Source organism: Dermacentor andersoni, chromosome 7 (assembly GCF_023375885.2).
Source record: "Dermacentor andersoni chromosome 7, qqDerAnde1_hic_scaffold, whole genome shotgun sequence".
Classification (NCBI taxonomy): Eukaryota; Metazoa; Arthropoda; class Arachnida; order Ixodida; family Ixodidae; genus Dermacentor; species Dermacentor andersoni.
This window is the reverse complement of record NC_092820.1, coordinates 105104781-105123186: the sequence shown is the minus strand read 5'-3', so window position 1 is coordinate 105123186 and position 18406 is coordinate 105104781. Positions and strand designations below refer to the sequence as shown.

The window sequence follows — 18406 nt, the reverse complement described above, 5'->3', positions numbered from 1 at the left end:
ATCAATCCCGCCGCCCTACCGCTACCGACATCAACCTCATCAGAAAACAGCTTCAGCCTCGGAGTTGATAGCAGCGTTGGACTCTCACCAAGCCTGGATGAACTCGACATAGAAATGGCGGCCCCACGAGACGTAAAGCGCGCTCATGCGTCAGCCTCTGGCTCAGACGGCGGCCCAGATCGCCGTGCCGAGTTACAGCGGCCCAAAAAACCTCGGCCTTCTTCGAGAGGGTCGAAGAAGTGATGCGTGCACTGCTTAACCCCTGGACTTGTTCCCGGGGCGCCGACTTGAACAACACGACCAGGTCAGTTTAGTGATACATTTAATTAAATATGGCTGACACCCTGAGGATTATTTCATTAAATGCACAAGGGTTCCGAAGTCCTGTAAAACAAGCCGAAGTTATCAGCGTGGCCCGCGCAAAAAAATGTGACATACTGTGTTTACAAGAAACAAATTTTTTCACCATTGGACATGTCCTTACTTTCAAACGCACTTTTAACCTAGACTGTTACTTCTCCTTCGCGACATCACGATCCAGCGGAGTTGGAATTATTATTTTCAACAGAGCTCTCTTACGAGATCATCATGTCTTTTATGATGGGACTGGGCGAATATTGGCATTTGATTGTGTACTATCTTCATTTAGGTTACGGATTTTGTGCATATATGGACCCGCGCAGGCCATTAATTCCAATGATTTTTTTCGTGACCTGGACGTGTATTTCCTTGACGGTCGTCACGTGGTGCTTGTTGGGGATTTTAACTGCGTCTTAGACACGCGAGCAGATGTTCAAGGCCCGGGCTGGGGTCGCCCTGATTGGAACGCACGGGAGTTGCGTCGCCTCATCCAGCATTTTTCGTTGCTCGATACATATAGACTTTTTCATGGTTCTTTATTTGCCTGGACCTGGCGACGCGGTGCGTCGTCAAGCAGGTTAGACCGTGCCTATGTTCCGAGCAGTTTAGCTCAGTATGTCACCCGGTCTGATGTCATAACGTTACCTTCATCCCCTGTTTATATTTCCGATCACAAACCAGTTTTACTTGAAATTCGCTTCCCTGCTTCCTCATCAGTAAAACCTTGGCGTCTAGACATCCGCGTTCTACATGACGCGCGCTCGCGCTCTTGTTTGTCAAGAGTCTTGGGCGCCTCTGTTTCTAGATCTGACCGAGAGTCATGGGATGCGCTCAAGGTGCAGTGGCGTCTGCACTGTTCAGTTGAAGGACGTGCACTCAGACGACGTATGTCAGAAGAACTGGCGGATACTGCCACGAAGCTCCGCATCGCCCTTCGGGTCAATCAACTGACTCCGTTGATGCAGTCATGGCAGCGTGAGCTACGGAGGCGTTTCCAACGCCTCATCGCGGCGTCGTCTTTGTCAGCTGCTGCTTGGCGATGCAGACGTAATCCGTGTGCACACCCCGAAGTTCTGCGCTTTTCAAGAAACTCACTTTTTAGACAGCCGAATGCATTCCATTCTGCGGCCCCAAGAGCACTTCCTGTTACACCACCTCCCACGCGTGATTATTCACTGTTTGTGACGCATTTTGAAAACATGGCGCGTACGACCACGCAAATAGATTCTGGCTCTCAAGGATTTCGTACATTGCTTAGTGGGCTGCCTCAGGTTCCACCTGAGGTAGCTGACCGTCTTTGTGCACGACCATCAGCCGAGGAAGTGAAGGCAGCATTATCTTCCATGAAGCGTGGCTCGGCCCCAGGGCCGGACGGTTTACCCGTTGAGTTTTATCTAACGTTCTGGGAAGATATTGGTGCCACTTTCGTATCTGTTATCAGCCAATGCTTTGAGAACTTTGATTTCCCGCTTAGTTTTCGGGACGGTCGTATTGTGCTAATCCCTAAACACGATCCGTCATCTGTTCGTCCAGAGGAATGGAGGCCAATCACGCTTCTCAACGTTGACTACAAAACCTTCACAGCTGTTCTCACCCGGCGCTTGAGAAGCCTGATGCCTTCCCTAATAGGTCACCATCAGGCATGCTCAGTCCGTGGCAGAGAGATACACAGTCTTTCGTTCGTTACGCGTGACATAATGACATACACGCTCACCAGGTCGGCACGTGGTCTCTTAGTTTCACTAGATCAAGAAAAGGCATTCGATCGCCTCGAACATAACTACATTTTTAATGTACTGACCTCGTTCGGCTTCTCGTCAAATTTTGTTGAACTTATTAGGAGTACCTATTCTAATATCCGAAGTACATTGTTCCTTGATGGTCGAGAAAGTGCACGGTTTCCCGTTACTCGTGGCGTTCGTCAAGGGTGCCCTCTATCCCCAGTTCTCTTTGTGCTCAGCCTTGAACCATTTCTGCGCTCAATAGTGAGAGACCCTTGCGTATGCGGTCTCCCACTGCCTGGTAGCGGTGTTGTGAAGGTGACAGCCTTCGCCGATGACATCACATTATATCTCGGGAATGAAGATAGCTTAACCCGTAGCCTCCGAATTTTCACTGAGTACGGAAATATTTCAGGTGCTGCGCTAAATTTTTCAAAATGTCGTTATTTGTTCATTGGTTCACCACAGACACGCCTAAGTCCCCTTTTCCGTCTTCAAAAGAGCGATTCTCTTCGCATTTTAGGCCTTGACTACACCTCTAATGGCATATCAGACTCTGTGTGGCTCTCAATTCTTGAAGATGTAAGGCGAAATATTGAAGAGGTTCAAGGGTATGATTTACCCCTATCAGAAAGAAGGTACTTAGCGCAGTCTGTATTTTGCGGCCGAGTGTGGTACGTTTGTCACGTCGTACAGCCACCATTACGGGTTACTAGGTCCTTGCAGTCCCTTCTTGGTGCCTTCTTCTGGTCGGGCCGTACAGAACTAGTCTGTCGCGCGGCGCTTGGGCAACCACGCTCTCGCGGTGGGTTTGCCTTCCCATCCGTGTCTGTCCGCTGCCGGCTGCTTGCTCTGCGATTTCTGCTCCGTCTGTTACAGCATGATCAGTGTCCAGCGCGTGAACTCGCTTGCTATTTCCTTGGCACAAAAATTCGCTACATGTTACCGGGCGTACACTTAAATCGCGGACCACAAGTGTTAAACGCACCTACATTTTACTGTACGGCCGTGGCATTTTATCGCCACATACAACAGGTATGTCCTGATGTAGACGTTCTCCAAAACCGTGTAGTAGATACTATGTCAGCCTTACTGCTTCCTCTAGTTCCCCCAGCGCGTCTCGCACGTTCCAATAATGTGTCGTGGGATGCGATAACGGCATCATTCCTGCCTGGCCACCTACGCGACTTCATGTGGCGTCTAGGGTGGCAAGTGCTTCCAACTCGGGACAGGCTTGAGCGGTGGGGCATTGTCCCATCTTCGCGGTGTCCCAATTGCCCCCTTCAAGAATCCAATAAACATGTACTGCTGCAATGCGTCGTTGCCAGGATATTTTGGAGGGCCGTGCATACTGGATTTCGTGGCCTTGGAGTTAACCGCTTTATTACGTCTGGTCGCTGCTCACGTGGCCGCTTCGCGCGACTTTTAATTGCTGCGGGGGCCTTCTGTCTATGGCGTAACCGGTGCGAGGCAGTTGCCACGGGACGTCGTCACCGCGCTCTGTTTCCACTTATGGGGAGGCTCTACTCTGAGCTACTGTCGTTTCTGTCGGAGGAGTTGTTCTTCCTTGGAGAAGAAGAGTTCCTTCGACAATGGTCATGTCGTTTCCTGTCGGTGGCTGATGGACGCGTATGGCTGAATTTTCGTCCAGCCTGGTTCTTGTAGCCAGACTATCAGAAGTATTCAATTAATGCACATAGAATGCAGGTGCCCGTGATTTCTGTGTGTGTGTGTCCTCTCGTATACATGATCATTTTTGTATATACACATCTTGTGCACATCACTTCAAAATTGTGTAAAGTGTTCTATCACATCATCACTGTACATAACCATTGTGTACACTGTATATATTGAAAATCATTTTGTACATGTGGCATTTAGTTTATGTGTAACTGTTCCTTTCCGTGGGTATATGTGTTTATATGTTAGTGCGTGAGGACTCGGGCATTACCTACGTTGAAAACGTGCTGTGTTTCGTTTCTTACATGTTATCGTCCCGGTGAAATTGTGTCGTGATTATGACTCAGTGTTCGTATCGTCTCTTGTCGAAATAAACTTTTTCTAAACACATATCCAAATAACAATCTGAAGCTATCATGTCTGCAGCTTGTGCGTAAATTGTACATTTTATGCGAAGCATATTACTAGAGCTCAACCCAGCTCCTCAGGCGCGGCGGTGTTGCCTTCAAGGCTGACCACGTGACACCGTGAAGTCACGACAGAGGAGAAACGGGGCTCCAACTCGCCCCGTCGCTCGCGGCGGTATATAAGCAGCTGCGCTTGTTTCTAGGTGGCTTTGGCTCAACTCTTGCAAGATGGGCTGGGTGGGAATCGAACCAGGGTCTCCGGAGTGTCAGACGGAGACGCTACCACTGAGCCACGAGTACGATGCTTCAAAGCGGTACAAAAGCGCCTCTAGTGAATGCGGTGTTGCCTTAGGAACGATCTTCGTTGCCGCGCCGAACGCTGCGTTGCTCGACGCTCACCGCGTCCAATGCGGGGCGCGTAGTCGCTGCCCCGTAGCCCAGTGTCTTACACCCCTTGGCGGGTCGACGGGAACGCTGTCGCGTTCCACTCTTGAAGGCGAAGCAGAGTAACGCATGAGTTGTTTCTTCGTCTAGCCGAACCAAATATAGCCAAGCAACAGCAGTTCACCAGGCTAAACCGTGGTTCAACAACTAAAATAAAGGCTAGTATGCTTCGCATCCTGGGCTTAACCTTAGCTAAGCCACAGCCATTTTTTCTGATGCATTTTGCTAATAACGGTTCATTTAGTTCCATAATAAACTTGCGCTTCGCCGAGGGCCTAGAAGAATGAGGATGCATGTTGCACTTCCGGACACGTCGTGAGGGTGTGACTTATTACTCTTGTGGTGGGAGTGAAGGGGGCGTATTTTCTTTCTTGTTTTTTTCTTGGGCTCTCTTAGCCCCTCACTACCTTGCGTCGCCAATTTACCACCTATCGAATAGTTGTTGACTCCGCGTGACCGACCAGAAATTACGGGCTTGATTTAGGCTTTGTGCGTTCTTTTTTGACAGCTCCACGGAAGCCTTTCGACGGTCTTGTATTGATGCACGATATCAGAATACTTTTCAAATTGGTTTTTGTTCTTGTGTTGCTCAATATATATAGTTACCACAATAAGCACTCCGCAGTGTGAATTTATCCATCGGATGGCTGGATTTTCACTATGTCACGAATTAGTTACACCGAGCAATTGCCCCTTTTTTCGTACTCCCACAGTAAAGTGGGATTGCACTGCGTGGTGAGTAAAGAAATAAAATAGGAGCCCGATTTAGCGACTCTAGCGATATGAGGTGAACAGGGAGACCTTCACACTTGTTGCTGTGACAATAGTGGTTATTCGAGTCCTCAGTTTCACGGGTTCTGCTTCACTGCAACATTCAGGATGTGGCTGTGTTTGAAAATCTTGTGCTTTTTTTTAGTTTTTTTTAGCGTGGCTGCACGGTTTCGATAAGGAATTCAAACAAAATTACAAGTCGGCGAGCCCGTTTTATATAATGTATGTACAATCTTCTGTTGTATCAAGTCTACTGAACACATTTCTTCCAGCGCAAGGTGACAGTGATGACAGGAGTTTTATCGACGAAAATGTGGAGGACAATGTGATAATATTTTGATAGATGGCCCCTCTGTTTAACGGCATGAGTAGCGAGGACGAGACTAAAACTGCAGTTGCACCAAACGCGCGCCTCTTAGCAACGGAGAAGATGTCATTAACGAAGACATCTTGGATTGAGAAATGTAATAGGATGATGTAGCAAGGTTCTACCTAAAGGTGAGACGGAGGAACGCCCTGGTAATTAGTTCAGGATGTTCAAGTTGAGCAGCATGCTGTATAAGATGAAAACTGCACAGTTTCAAACCAGAGCGGCATAGTGTCATTGTCGACGAAAACATTTCTAATGGCCAAGACAGTATGCCAGTCTCATCAAGCCTGTTCCAACTTCTGGTGGGAGGATGAGCATAGGGGGTGCTGGCTACTTGTAAAAGACACGCGGCAGAGGTGCAAACCACCGAACTGTCAAGAACAGATGTTTTTCATGCGCTCCAAGTGCAATGTCTAGCTCTGCCTCAATAAACACAATAACTACTTCTTCAAAACTCATCAGCACTTCAGATGAGTAAGACCAATCTGTAAGTTTTTTAATATGAAAAGTGTTTTCCAAGACAAGAACCAGGCATTATTCAGGTTCGTTGCCGATTGAATAAGTTTTCATATTGATTAAAAATGTCCCAAATCCCCAGCGTCGCAATTTCACAACATGACAATTTTGAGAAATGCAGCGCTGAAATGAAGTTTTCCAGCCTTTCTCTTATATAAGGCCAAAAACCAAAGTAAACCACCAAGTTTGACGTTCTTGCTCGAGTTTAAATTATATCGGCAATTAAAGGGTTAAGTAAATAAGTCTTAAATTTGCGTCGAAGCACTAAGATAACGCCCACAGAACCAACATCTATGTGCGATATATGGTGCCGCTATTAGGGGCTTCGCTTGTCTTGGTAATATTCTTATTAACTTTGTTTAAACAGCCTACAGAAAGCTTACAGTAATTTGCCGATAAAGTGTGCAAAGACAATTGTAGTATAACTGCTTGTAGAAAGAACATAATGTTGTTCAAGACATCTTCATAGAAAGCTCTCGCACCGTCGTATTCTCAAAGGATCCTCGCATCGCAGCTCTCTCTCCTGTCCGTGATTATAATCTTTTGGCATCCCGTGTGAAGCGAGCGGTGATACATAGACGCCTAGGCTGCTTGACTGAATCAGGTACGGAATGCAAGTTCCTTTATTTCTAGCATTTTGTACACATATCTTCGTTCTTTTTTTCCTCAGAACTCCTCTGTCTACATCGCACCGGTACCTATGTCAGCAACAGATACTGTCGTATGAATATCTTCCCGGTTTTTCTTCCATGAATACTCTAAATGTCTCTTGATTATTTCGAGTGCTGACTGGTTGATGCTTCCGCACAGTTTGAATTCAAGCGCTTCTTAAAGTTCTACGTTGTATACTGGTCTCGTTGGGTCAACCCATTCTCATTCCATAACGATGTCCTTTGTGGTCTCCAGATTTTGCTGCAGCATATACATGCCTCATCCAATTGCGACTATTCGCTCCGATATGTTATTCTCCTTAGGCAACCGGCTCGAGCCTCAAATAGCCAGGCACTGCCTTTTATTTCTTCCTTTCTTTCTTCCTTTCTTTCTTCCTTTCTTTCTTCCTTTCTTTCTTTCTTTCTCTCTTTCTTTCTTTCTTTCTTTCTTCGTTTCTTTTTTTCTTGTCTTCCTATTCTTGAAAATCTCCATAGTATTCCTTATTTCTATTCTTTGCATCCAATTCGCTGTCTCTGTTTCTCTCGCTTTCCTTCTGTTGACTCCTGGTTGTCTTTTTAAACTTTCAAACTTCCACTTATCCTGTGCTTGCTTGCCGACTCTCCTGAACTCCTCCTGCATTCTTTGCCAACGCTTTTCAGGTACAGATACTTCTGCACTTTAACCGTCCACTTATTTTTATTCATGGTAATGAGACTTTCTTGAAAACGAATTTTGCTCTCCGCCTCTGTGCTTCAAAACAGGCCCAACCGATGTGACCCTGCACTGCCTCATTTGAGGTTTCACCGTAGGGCCCCAAAGCCAACCAGCAAGATGTTTGGTTAACTTAGAACCACCACAAGATATCCATAGCGAAATACAGAATGACATGAGCTAAAGTTTAATCCATGCCAGATTCCACGCACGACATTATATTTATTGTGGTGCCAAAGTGCTCAACGTTTCATTGCTGCTGCATTCCGCTTCCCCATTATTTTTGGTTTATCTTGGAGGATGCTTAAGACAGGCTTTTTTTCCTTTGTGTACAAGTCGAGGTTTTGATATTGCTTCACTATGGTTATCACTTGTCCGGTCGTATTGATTTCCACCGAGTGGAGTGAAACACCATCCCTCGACTGAACAAGACACTAAACTGCTCCAGAATTGCCGTGCAGTCTCAGTGAAGCGTCATGAACGCGTCTGTCCAGGGATGACACTGCCATGAACTTTCCTGGAGGGGGTGAAGGCTAGGTGATATACGAGTGGCAGTAGGGAATGCATGAATTCAGAGTATTTACGTGCCAAACGATGATTTGACTGCTAGGCACGCCTTAGTGAGGGACTCCGGAATAATTTTGACCACCAGGTGATCGTCAAGGTGCCCCCAATGAACTGGACAAGGGCATTTTCGCATTTCGTCTCCATCGAAATGCAGCCACCGCGGCCAGGAATTGATCTCACTACCTCGAGCTTAGGTAGCCGCCAAGCCACCGTGGCAGTTGGCGGTATGGACGTTTACAGGGCAGACATTGGGCTATGTCATAGGGCCAGCTACAGAAAAGCTAGCGGGTAATGAACAGGGACGCAACCTTGTAATAGTAGCGGGGGGGGGGGGGGGGTTAAATGACGCGCAAAACTTCTAGAAAAGGGTCAGGAGAACCCCAGCGTTTGGCGAAGGGTGTATAAGACTTGCGCGAGATGTCTTTTCGGGTAAAGTTTGTGGTGTGGGTGGTGCCGGAGGTAGCTTTACATGAACCTTACTTGCGAAGAGCGGTTGCGGCCGGTAATGATGTCTATGGATAGCGAGCCGAGACAAAGGTTTCAAGGTTGTGAAAATAATCTTGGAAGTCAGAAAGTGCGGTGGTTTTCAAGGATGCGGAATACACCTCAGGGGGCTGCAGTCTTGCTTGTCGTTCAAATGCGTTTTGGGGGGGTGGGGGGTGGCCTACGGGCGCTAAAGATGCCTAGGTAGGTAGTAATGAAGAAGACGGCCTCCTTGGGGAACCTCGTACAAGCATAACCATCAATAAGAGAAAAGGGAGGGACGGAAAGAACAGTGCTCGTCGTGAAATAGGCTACATAAACAGGCTATGCCGCAGAAAGAAGAAAAATTGGTTACAGATTAAGGAACAGGTAATGAGAGAACCAATAGGCGCGTATACCGTTACTCGCAAATAGGCGTGTATGCCGTTACTCAAACGCTGCTTAGAGACATAGAAGAGCCACCAATGGTTGCTAATTATGTTTGGGAAGAGTGCAACAGAGATAAATTGGAAACCACGGGTGGGGGAGTAGGAATGCTCATATATCACAGAACGGCTGATATAAGGGCTTCAGGATTGATGCCGAAATTATCCTGTTAGTTGACATGAATGCCCACATACAGGATTTAGCCATTTAGACCCATAACGACGGAAAGTAAATGCTAGACATCTATGATGAATGTAACCTCGTTATCGCGAATACCGGGCCTAAATGTAATGGCTAGGTAACATGCCAAGAGGAAAATAGGATATCGACCATTGATTAGTGCCTGATGACAAAATGAATTTATTATAAATTGCGAAACATGGTCATTGACGAGGAAGTGTATAGTAGTACATCGAGTTGCCATAAACGCATGATTTTGAAAATGGGCTATGTAAGTGGGAAATAGAGCAACTAGTGAATAATGGCTAGACCAAATTTGAACGGTGAACAAATAACAAATGCAGTTACAAGAGTGGAGAAAGAACTTGGCAAATGGCCAAGCAAGCAGTGGGAATATACTGAGCTTCTAAGCGTAATAAGGAGATAAATAAGGAAACAAAAAGAACACATTTGTTAGAAAGGAGAAAGGACACCGCAAAGCTGCTGGAACAGGGAGATGCCTGTAGCATTCCATGAATGACAGAAAGCATCATGAGAGCATAGGCGTAAAAAAAGCGCAGTTGCCGTAGGGTGAAGTAGACAGACTGCACAGGCTGAATTGTCCTGTGTATCTCTATGTGCGTTCATCCCTTGCTCCGTAGAAAACGAATCACACTTCCTTGCTCGTACACCACGGACGCGTGAAACACAACCGCCATCTTCAAGAAATGACAGCAGCTCCATGGCGTGAGGCTACCGGCCGATAAGGCCGGGCCATTTCAAGAAAGTTCCACCACTGGGAATGGATATGCTGACTTCGCATTTACAGCCACAATCTGGGTTACAAAATGGGCCAAAGGCTTTCTGATTCACCGTCGCACGAGAGCGAATCCTTTCTTTCTAATTGGTGTTCATTGGTAATCTCTGAAGAAACCTTCCGCAAAATTACAATATTGGAGTAAGCATTTCAGAAAATTGACACCAATTTGGCTGCATCATTGTTGTCATTGGTAACATAAAGCAACCATACAGTGACCCTATGCTTATGTTTGCTTATGAGTAAATAAAGATTGATTTATTGTGCTGTGTACTGTCAACTGTACCACAGCATCCAATACACGCACCTCTTGGAATTATGCCAGAATAATCATGCAATCTGCCACAGATGTGGCTTCTAATAGTTCGCAAGGGCTCAATTACAAGATGTATAGCTTCTTCGGCAAACAGCAAAGCTTTGTTCTACAATATTTTATAATTGCATTATTGCCATCAGTTGCCATAACTCATTCTATTGAACCGTATTAAACTAAATTGCAAATGCAAGTTGCCTCCTTGCTTGAAACAACGTTCGCATTTGGCTTGGCGTTTAAAGTACTTTCATATATTGGCGACCCGCTTCTGCTTCAGGTACCTCAAATGAAAATATGGACTGCAAGATAAGTAGACTACGACACATCCTTATCTGACACTACAACAATGACGTGTTAGCTTGACAGATTGAATTTTTCCTAATAATTCCCCACAGTGAATGTCAGGAAAAGCGCGATGAAACAGACCATTGCCTTTTGTATTATATTTGTGCAGAATATTTATTCAAAGTCTAATTTCAAGTGTCATGGCAGATCCAGTAAACACAACAAAATATGCTTTGCCGAGTTCTGTGTCAGCCATCTCTGCTTGTACTTTAATGCGGGTTGATGGCTGATTTTCCGTTTAGTATTTTCTTCTCTCCACCTTGCTGTTTCCGCGTAACTACTAAGTCAAACACTTGTCTTTGCTTCGTGCTCCCATCTGCTAGCCGCCTAGTTAGCTCAGATGGTAGAGCGGCTGCCCCGGAAAGGCGGTCGGCTCGGGTTCGAGTCCCGGATCAGGACGAATTCTTCTTCAACTTTGAGGCTTTTCTTTCGAGGAACGCTTATGGGTTTCCTTTGTAGCAATTGCTACGATCGGGTGGATGTCGGATTTTCCCTTTAGTAAGTACATACATGTAGTACGTTTGCTTGTTCTTAAGTTTCATTTGTTCGTCCAGAAAAGGCAAACTCTTTGGTGAATCACTCAGAAAAGCTCCATTGAACGACAACCCGAATTCAACTTCCAGTACGGCCTTCTCCCAACAGCCACAGAAAACAACATCATCAATTGGTGCAGTCAGAAATTAAACATTCTCTACCGCAAAGAGCCCCTATTCGTGAATCTGTAAATCCTCATTTTTCTTGGCTTCATGTTCAAGGAATGTTTGCTTAGCTTTCAGCTCCAAATCACATCTAAATCGAATGCTTTCAACTGGGGGTGCTTTTATGTAACCCATTATTACTGCGGTTAATGCACTGGCCCCAGTTTTGCATGCCAGAATGTGGCGCAACACAGACGCTGTTATTCGACCCTGACGTTCCTGGACCCATCTTGGACATTGTGACTCAGAACGTGTTTCTTTTTCAAGAGTGGCACACTGTTGCTTTGACAAGCACTGATTCTTGGCTGCCTTTGTGTCCATACCAGAGTAAATGCCTCTGAGTGGGTGCCGTGTTGCTATTTGCTGGTTATTGACTGGCCTCACTGGAACTTGTTCGGCTGATTCAAAGGAAGAGTCAGTCCTCTCACTATCCGTCATCGAGCTGATAACAAGTGTACTTGGCGCACATGACTGCAAGATTCGAAAAGGGTACGTGAATACTACTGGTTTATGGGAAGCTGTACTGATAAACGTGCATTTTTTGAAGCTGGTTAACAATACCTATGAAAAATATCTAACGCTCACAAATCAAGAATATCTGATGAAGATACTAGCAGCTGCGCGATACATGCACACAGTGGTATGAAGGCTTATAACGTTACCTCTACGTTATGAATGAAGCTGCGAGGTTGTTTCGTGCTCCAACGGTCTACAGCTTCTGGCGACCTAAAGATTGCTTGATGTACACCTTGTACAAATTTCACTCGAAAGAATTTTCAGACGCTTGTCTGCTCTCGCGTGCTCCACTAACTTCGATATCAATCTCACGAGAACACAGCACTATAAATTAGACACGGCGCTTCGCAAATACACCAGTTTAGCTTTAGGAGTGCCTTGATTTTGCGCAAAGGACTTCGCGGTCTCCCCTGGGCTCTTGAGCACAATTCACGAACACCTTGACAATTTGCACAAAGGAGCAATTTCCAACGGTTCTAATATTCCCACAAGGGCGCGAACTGCTCGAACATCAAGGATACCAGACATGGAAGCTACCCCTATTCCACCACTGTATTTGACACCATGGGGCCTACTACAACGATTCATGTTCCTACCCATACTACAACATATGCAGCCACACAAACACCAAGCTTGCCGCTCCGCGTTAGTTAAACCAGTAAATAGGGGGAACCCACAACAACATACTACGTCTTACTATACGTATGCTAGTCATTCGGAGGGCAGATGTCTAACTGCAGTTATTGGCGCTGGCTACGAGCATGTAAAATCACACACAGGAGTTCCTAACTCATCCAACGCGGAGGCTCTTGCAATTCTTGAATCAGTCCTGCAGTCTCACCATCCTACGAAACACATATTATTCGCACCGATAGCGAGACGCAAGACGCATGTCACATGTATCGCGACAACCAGCTATGTCGGCATATAGACAGTTTACTTGAAAAAGTAAAATTCGTCGAGAAGAAGAAACAGGCCAACGTAGACGCAGTAAGCGAGCGCAAAAGCAGATCATATAAGCCTGGTGCTTGCAAACAAGTATTCAGCCTTTAAATAGATGAATGAAGATGACATAGATGTAATGAATCAAACCGTAACTAAAGTGGCTTGAGAAGCAGCCATTCAAGTAGAAGGCAGGGCAGCAAGCTCTCCCCAGTAAGGAAAGACTTAGTAAAAAAAACGACAAAGATTGAACGTGTCCAACTCAAGCGACAAGATAGAATACCCGGAAGTGTCAATACTGACCAACAAGGAGTAAGTAGGGTTATTTGATATTATAAAGCAAGAAATACTGAGGACGCCATAAAGAAATGGACCCAGCATGAAATATGCGAGAAGAAAGTGTGGCATAGGACAAACCAAGATATATGCACAGAAATATAAGCAGGGTAACATCATCAGCAATTTCGAAGATATAGTAAAAGCAGCGGAAGAATTCTATACTGACCTATAGAGTACCCAGAACAGCCACGATACCTCCACAGAGGCTCCTTCTACATTTAACGGTGAAGTTAGAAGGCCCTTGCAAGACGTCAAACGGGGAAAAGCGGCAGGAGAAGATGGAATAACAGTCCACCTAATCAAAGATGAAGGAGATATCATGCTTGAGGAGCTTGCGGCTGCTTAGACGAAATGTATCAGGCCTTCAAGGGTCCCACAAAACTGGAAGAATGCCAAAATTATACTAATCGACCAAAAGGGACTTTAAACAATTGAAAACTTATCGAGCCATTAGCTTGCTTCCAGTATTGTCTGAATTATTCAGAAAGCTAATTTTTATTAGAATAAAGGCAACAATTGACTTCAGTGAACCAGGAGAACAAACTAGATTCAGGAAGGGAGACTCAACAATGAATCACAACCATGTCATCCATCAGGTTCTCTAGAAACATGCCGAGTATAATCAGCCTCTCTATATGTCTTTCATAGGTTACAAAAATACATTTGATTCAGGGGAGATACCTGCCGCCATAGATGAATTGTTTAATCAAGGAGTACACGAGGCATACATGGATATCTTGGAAATTATCTACAAAGATTGCACACCTACCATGATTCTCCACAAGAAAAGTAGAACGATACCTATAAAGAACTGGATCAGGGAAGGAAACACAATCTCTCCAGTGCTACTCACGGCAACCTTGGAAGAAATATTCCAGCTATTAAACTGGGAAGCCTTAGGAGTGTGGACCAGCGGCGAATATCTCAGCAACCTTCGGTTTGCAGATGACATTGTTCTGCTCAGCCGCACTGGGGACGAGTTACAATCAATGATTGAGGACCTTGCCAGTAAATGTGTCACAGTACGGTTGAATATTAATATGCACAAGATAAATAATGGTTAAAAGCCTGGCAAGATAACAAGAGCTCAAGATTGCCAATGAGCCTTTAGAGTCTGTGAAGGAGTACGTATGCCTAAGTCAATTGCTCACTGCGGATTCTGATCGCGAGAGGGAAATTTACAGCAGAATAAAAATGGCCTGGAGAGCATACAGCAGATATTGTCAGATCTTGACTGGGAGCTTACCAGTTTCATTAAAAACAAAGGTGTACAATCAATGCGTTCTACCAGTACTAATTTATGGGGCAGGAACTTGCAGATTGACAAAGAACCTCGAGAACCGGGTAAAGACCGTGAAAGAGCGATGGAATGAAGAAATATACGCAGTGAGTGAGGAAGAGTTTGGTGTGGATCAGAGAGCAAACGGGGATAGCCGATATTGTAATTGAGATTAAGAGAAAGAAATGTAGCTGGGTAGACCATGTGATGCGAAGTCTACATACCCGTGGCCCATTAGGGTTTCAAAATGGGCGCCAAGGAAAGAGAAGCGCAGGCGAGGACGGCAGAAGATTTGGTGGGGTTATGAAATTAAGAAATGAAATGCGCGGGCGTAAGCGGGAATCGGTTGGCGCAGGACAGAGGTAATTGTAAGTCGCAGGGAGAGGCCTTCTTCCTGCAGTGGACATAAAATAGGATGATGATGCTGATGATGATGAGGATGTTGATGATGACGATGGCTTCAATGTTACTTGGATGCACACCCTTTGCTATGTGTTACTTTGTATTTCATACGGCACGGGGACGAAGTCCCGAGCTCATCAGTTGACCTGCGTAGTTAGCTTTCCGGGTGCTCCGTGCCTATGGCCATCCAAATTTATCCCAAGGTAACAGGGAAAGACTTTACGCAAGGAAAGCACATCATTTCAAAAAGAACTTCGCGCCAATGTCATGGCTCCTATTTCTCCTCCTGCTAGCCCCTCGCGAAAAGGGAACGCTATTCTACGAAGACTTCATACAAACTCCGTAGTGACTCGTCTTTTTCATCGCTATATTCAAGGGCGGCCTGGGTGTCCACATGCCGGAACTATATGCAATATCCGTCCCTAGAGCATTGCCTCCGGCATTGACCGCATTCAACCCAAGTTGTAGTCAGCCCTCTCCACCATTCTCTATAAGATTTAGCTACAGTGATGGACAGACTAGCTCACTCCACCACTCCATGGTACGAACACTGTCCTGTCGGTGGTGATCCAGCACGTTAGAGACGTGCTGGGGGAGGACTGGTAGCTGACCGACCAGAGGAGAGCGCCCGACGTTAGCGCAGAAACAAAAGTTTCTCTCTCTGACCGTCTTAAGACGCCTAAGCACTTCTGATGAGTTGCAAACACGAAAGAATCAATGTCAAACTGAACGCTGCAGACGGGCCCTATTTCGCGGGCGAGCGAGCCGAGACACTTGGTGCATTTTGATTTGGGCTTACCGAGGCGCACTCATAACGCAATGTAGAGCTTGCGCGGAGAAGGAACGCACGGGTGACACAGGCTTCCGAGAGCGAAAGCGAGGGTGAGGTGGCGCGTCGCGGTGATACGCTCTCCTCTCCCGCAACACCCGGCGTGGCAGGACAGCCAGCGCGGCATCAGGTGTACCCTTTCGCCCGCTCTGCAATGTCGTGACCCACTGGTACTGTGGCGTCGCAGCCAACGGGAACGCCGTCGAGACACACTTGTGACGTGGTTTCGCAGTCAATAGCGATGGAGGCTTAGATGCAGTTTCGCTGCTATCGGCGAGAGCAGCTTGCCTTTTCACTCAACAGGCCATTTGTCACTTTCGCAGCAAAGAGACCGTCGGTGTCGGTCGGCTTTCAAAGCAAGGATTTCATCAATTTCGTTTGACCCACAGGGACCTTCTATATGTTTCTTTCTGGTTTGAAGTTTACCACCCACAGCTGCTCAGCAGGAACTCTGACATGGGTGCACACAGTGCTCATGGCACTAGTGGAAGCGAGAACACTTCCACTAACCGTGCGTCCACCTGGCTTCCTCACTTTCGGAGTCGAAATAACGCATTTCGCTTGCGTCAATTTGCGCTGTTCAGACGAGCTGAGTGTGTAGTATTTGTAGCTTGTAAAAAGCCGAAACTTCCTAAAACACACAGTAGTAATCGACACAAAGATGCGCCGGTGTACACATGTGTGCGTTTTTCTATTTATATGATTGTTTGTAAGCAACAAACCTGTAGTCGTGAGTTAGCGCTCATGTTACGTCTCTCTTTGTACGTGTTTTATTTGCTCGCGCTGTAAGTAATAATAAAGAATTTTATTCGCATTTTTTTACAAGACATTAACATGGCTCTAAATGTGTATGGTGTTCAAGATTTCCAGATTTCAAATTTGCATGCAACTTGGAGCCGGCTTTTTGGCCACTAGAAAGAAAATTGTTCATATTGGATGATTGAATTGGGTCTCATTTCTTTCTGCCATAATTTGTATATTATCATACAGCTAGTCTAAAAACGGTGTTTTCCCGTAGAAACTGCACCTATTTCAAACACGTGGTAATCAGCGGTAATATGAGATCATGTGCCTAATTTATCGCTATGGACAAACATGCTTGGTTACAGAGCTGCTGTTTCACATTCATTCTTTAAAAACGAAATCAAGCTTTCCTGAGGATCACAGTGTCACATTCTCAAGCACCAATCTTAATGTGGCGCTTCAAGCGGCTACTTATGTCGCCATAACGACTCAGATTGAAATTCGGTATTGATATTTAAAAAACTTACGTTGTGACACTAAAGCAAAATTACACAATAGTTCTTGCATGAAAAGAAAAACAGATATTACAGCAGCAACTCTTGAATTCTTCAGAGCAAGCATGTTCTGTCAATAAATGTCAAAAGAAATGAAAAGTCTAAGTGTGTGCTTGTCAATGACAAGTACATGCCCACAAAGCACAGAACATGCCATTCTATTTCGTTCCCATCAGTACCGGTGCTGTCCTGTTTCTGTAACACTGCATGCTCGAAATTCAAATTTAACTTACAGGGCAGCTGCAACAAAGTAGTATGTCAAATTTTTTTCATTTTCATTGTGATGCGCCAAAAACTCATACTAATTTATGCTCGTTTGCAGAAATTTCAGAATTTGGCCGAGACAGACTAACATGAAGTTTTCATGAAACATGGATATTGGACGCAGTGTTACCTACTTCTTCAGCGACAGCAGCGAACACCTCAATGCTGTAGTTTCTAAACGACTTGTGTCAATGATACGAAAACTTGATACCTCAATTTCAAGAAAACAGCAGCTCACCCTCTGTGCAAGAGCCTCATACGCACGTAAAAGGAGTCTTCTAAAGTTCACCCGAATCGGTGTCCTCTGTCAGCCTTCTGAGGAGTCAGCATTAACGAAAATCAGGCGTTATATTAGGTGCAGAGAATGATATAAATGTCTTCCGCTGTGAAATTGGGGACTTCTGAGAAAAATGAATTGACGTTCGCATCTCAGACAATGTAAAAAGTTGGGAAACTGAGTTCTCAACTACGCAACCGATCCGACAGTTCTAAATATCATGCTTTCAGTCAATGCGTTTTGTTTTCGTCTTTGTTTTGTGCACATTGCGTGTCACTGCTACAACAAGCTCACCCACTTGTCGCTCTTAGAAAATATCACTTGCTGCGGACAAACTTGGCACATTCATTCCACAGTGTTAACGACATTTAAAAAACATAACGCTTGCTGCTTTTATGACACCAAAGCTGTCAAAGGGAGTGCGACAGCGGTTCTCGTTTGGCGGTGAAGAAAGTCGGCAGCCACCTGTACGGCGTGGTCGGTGTCAAATGTCATTCAAATAACAGGCAGCAACGAAGCCCGAGTCCAAGCCCTGCAATTTTACGTCCAAAGCATTGGTGAGCAAGCGCCGCCGAACCCCGGCGTCACTGGTTACCTATCGCAGAAACAACCTGCAACCTTCGGAGGTTGCTGGTCCAGGCTGAAGAATACAATCAAGTGCTTTTGGTCTGTGAAGAAGTGAATGGTCTGCCCAATATGCAGATCCGAAACGAGCACGCCTCGAACGCTACGATAATAGCCTGCCATTACAGCTGCGAGTAATTTCGCTAGGCTGCAATTATGACACGTGAATAGAAGCCTATCGGTCTTCCTACACTATC

At 45.6% G+C, this 18406-nt stretch overlaps 1 protein-coding gene across 3 annotated transcripts in view; it reads right to left on the bottom strand.

Annotated features, from left to right (window-relative positions):
- Window positions 1-17655, bottom strand: part of LOC129385672 (uncharacterized) — a 135740-nt gene extending 118085 nt beyond the window's left edge. Inside the window, exon 1 of one of the 3 annotated variants that reach the window (XM_055072561.2) lies at window positions 17547-17655. The gene's annotated coding sequence lies outside the window, so the exon portion shown is untranslated. Of the gene's footprint in view, window positions 1-17442 lie in introns of all 3 variants that reach the window. The other 2 variants (XM_055072562.2, XM_055072563.2) reach the window with 2 other exon arrangements.
- Window positions 17656-18406: the final 751 nt, after the last annotated feature.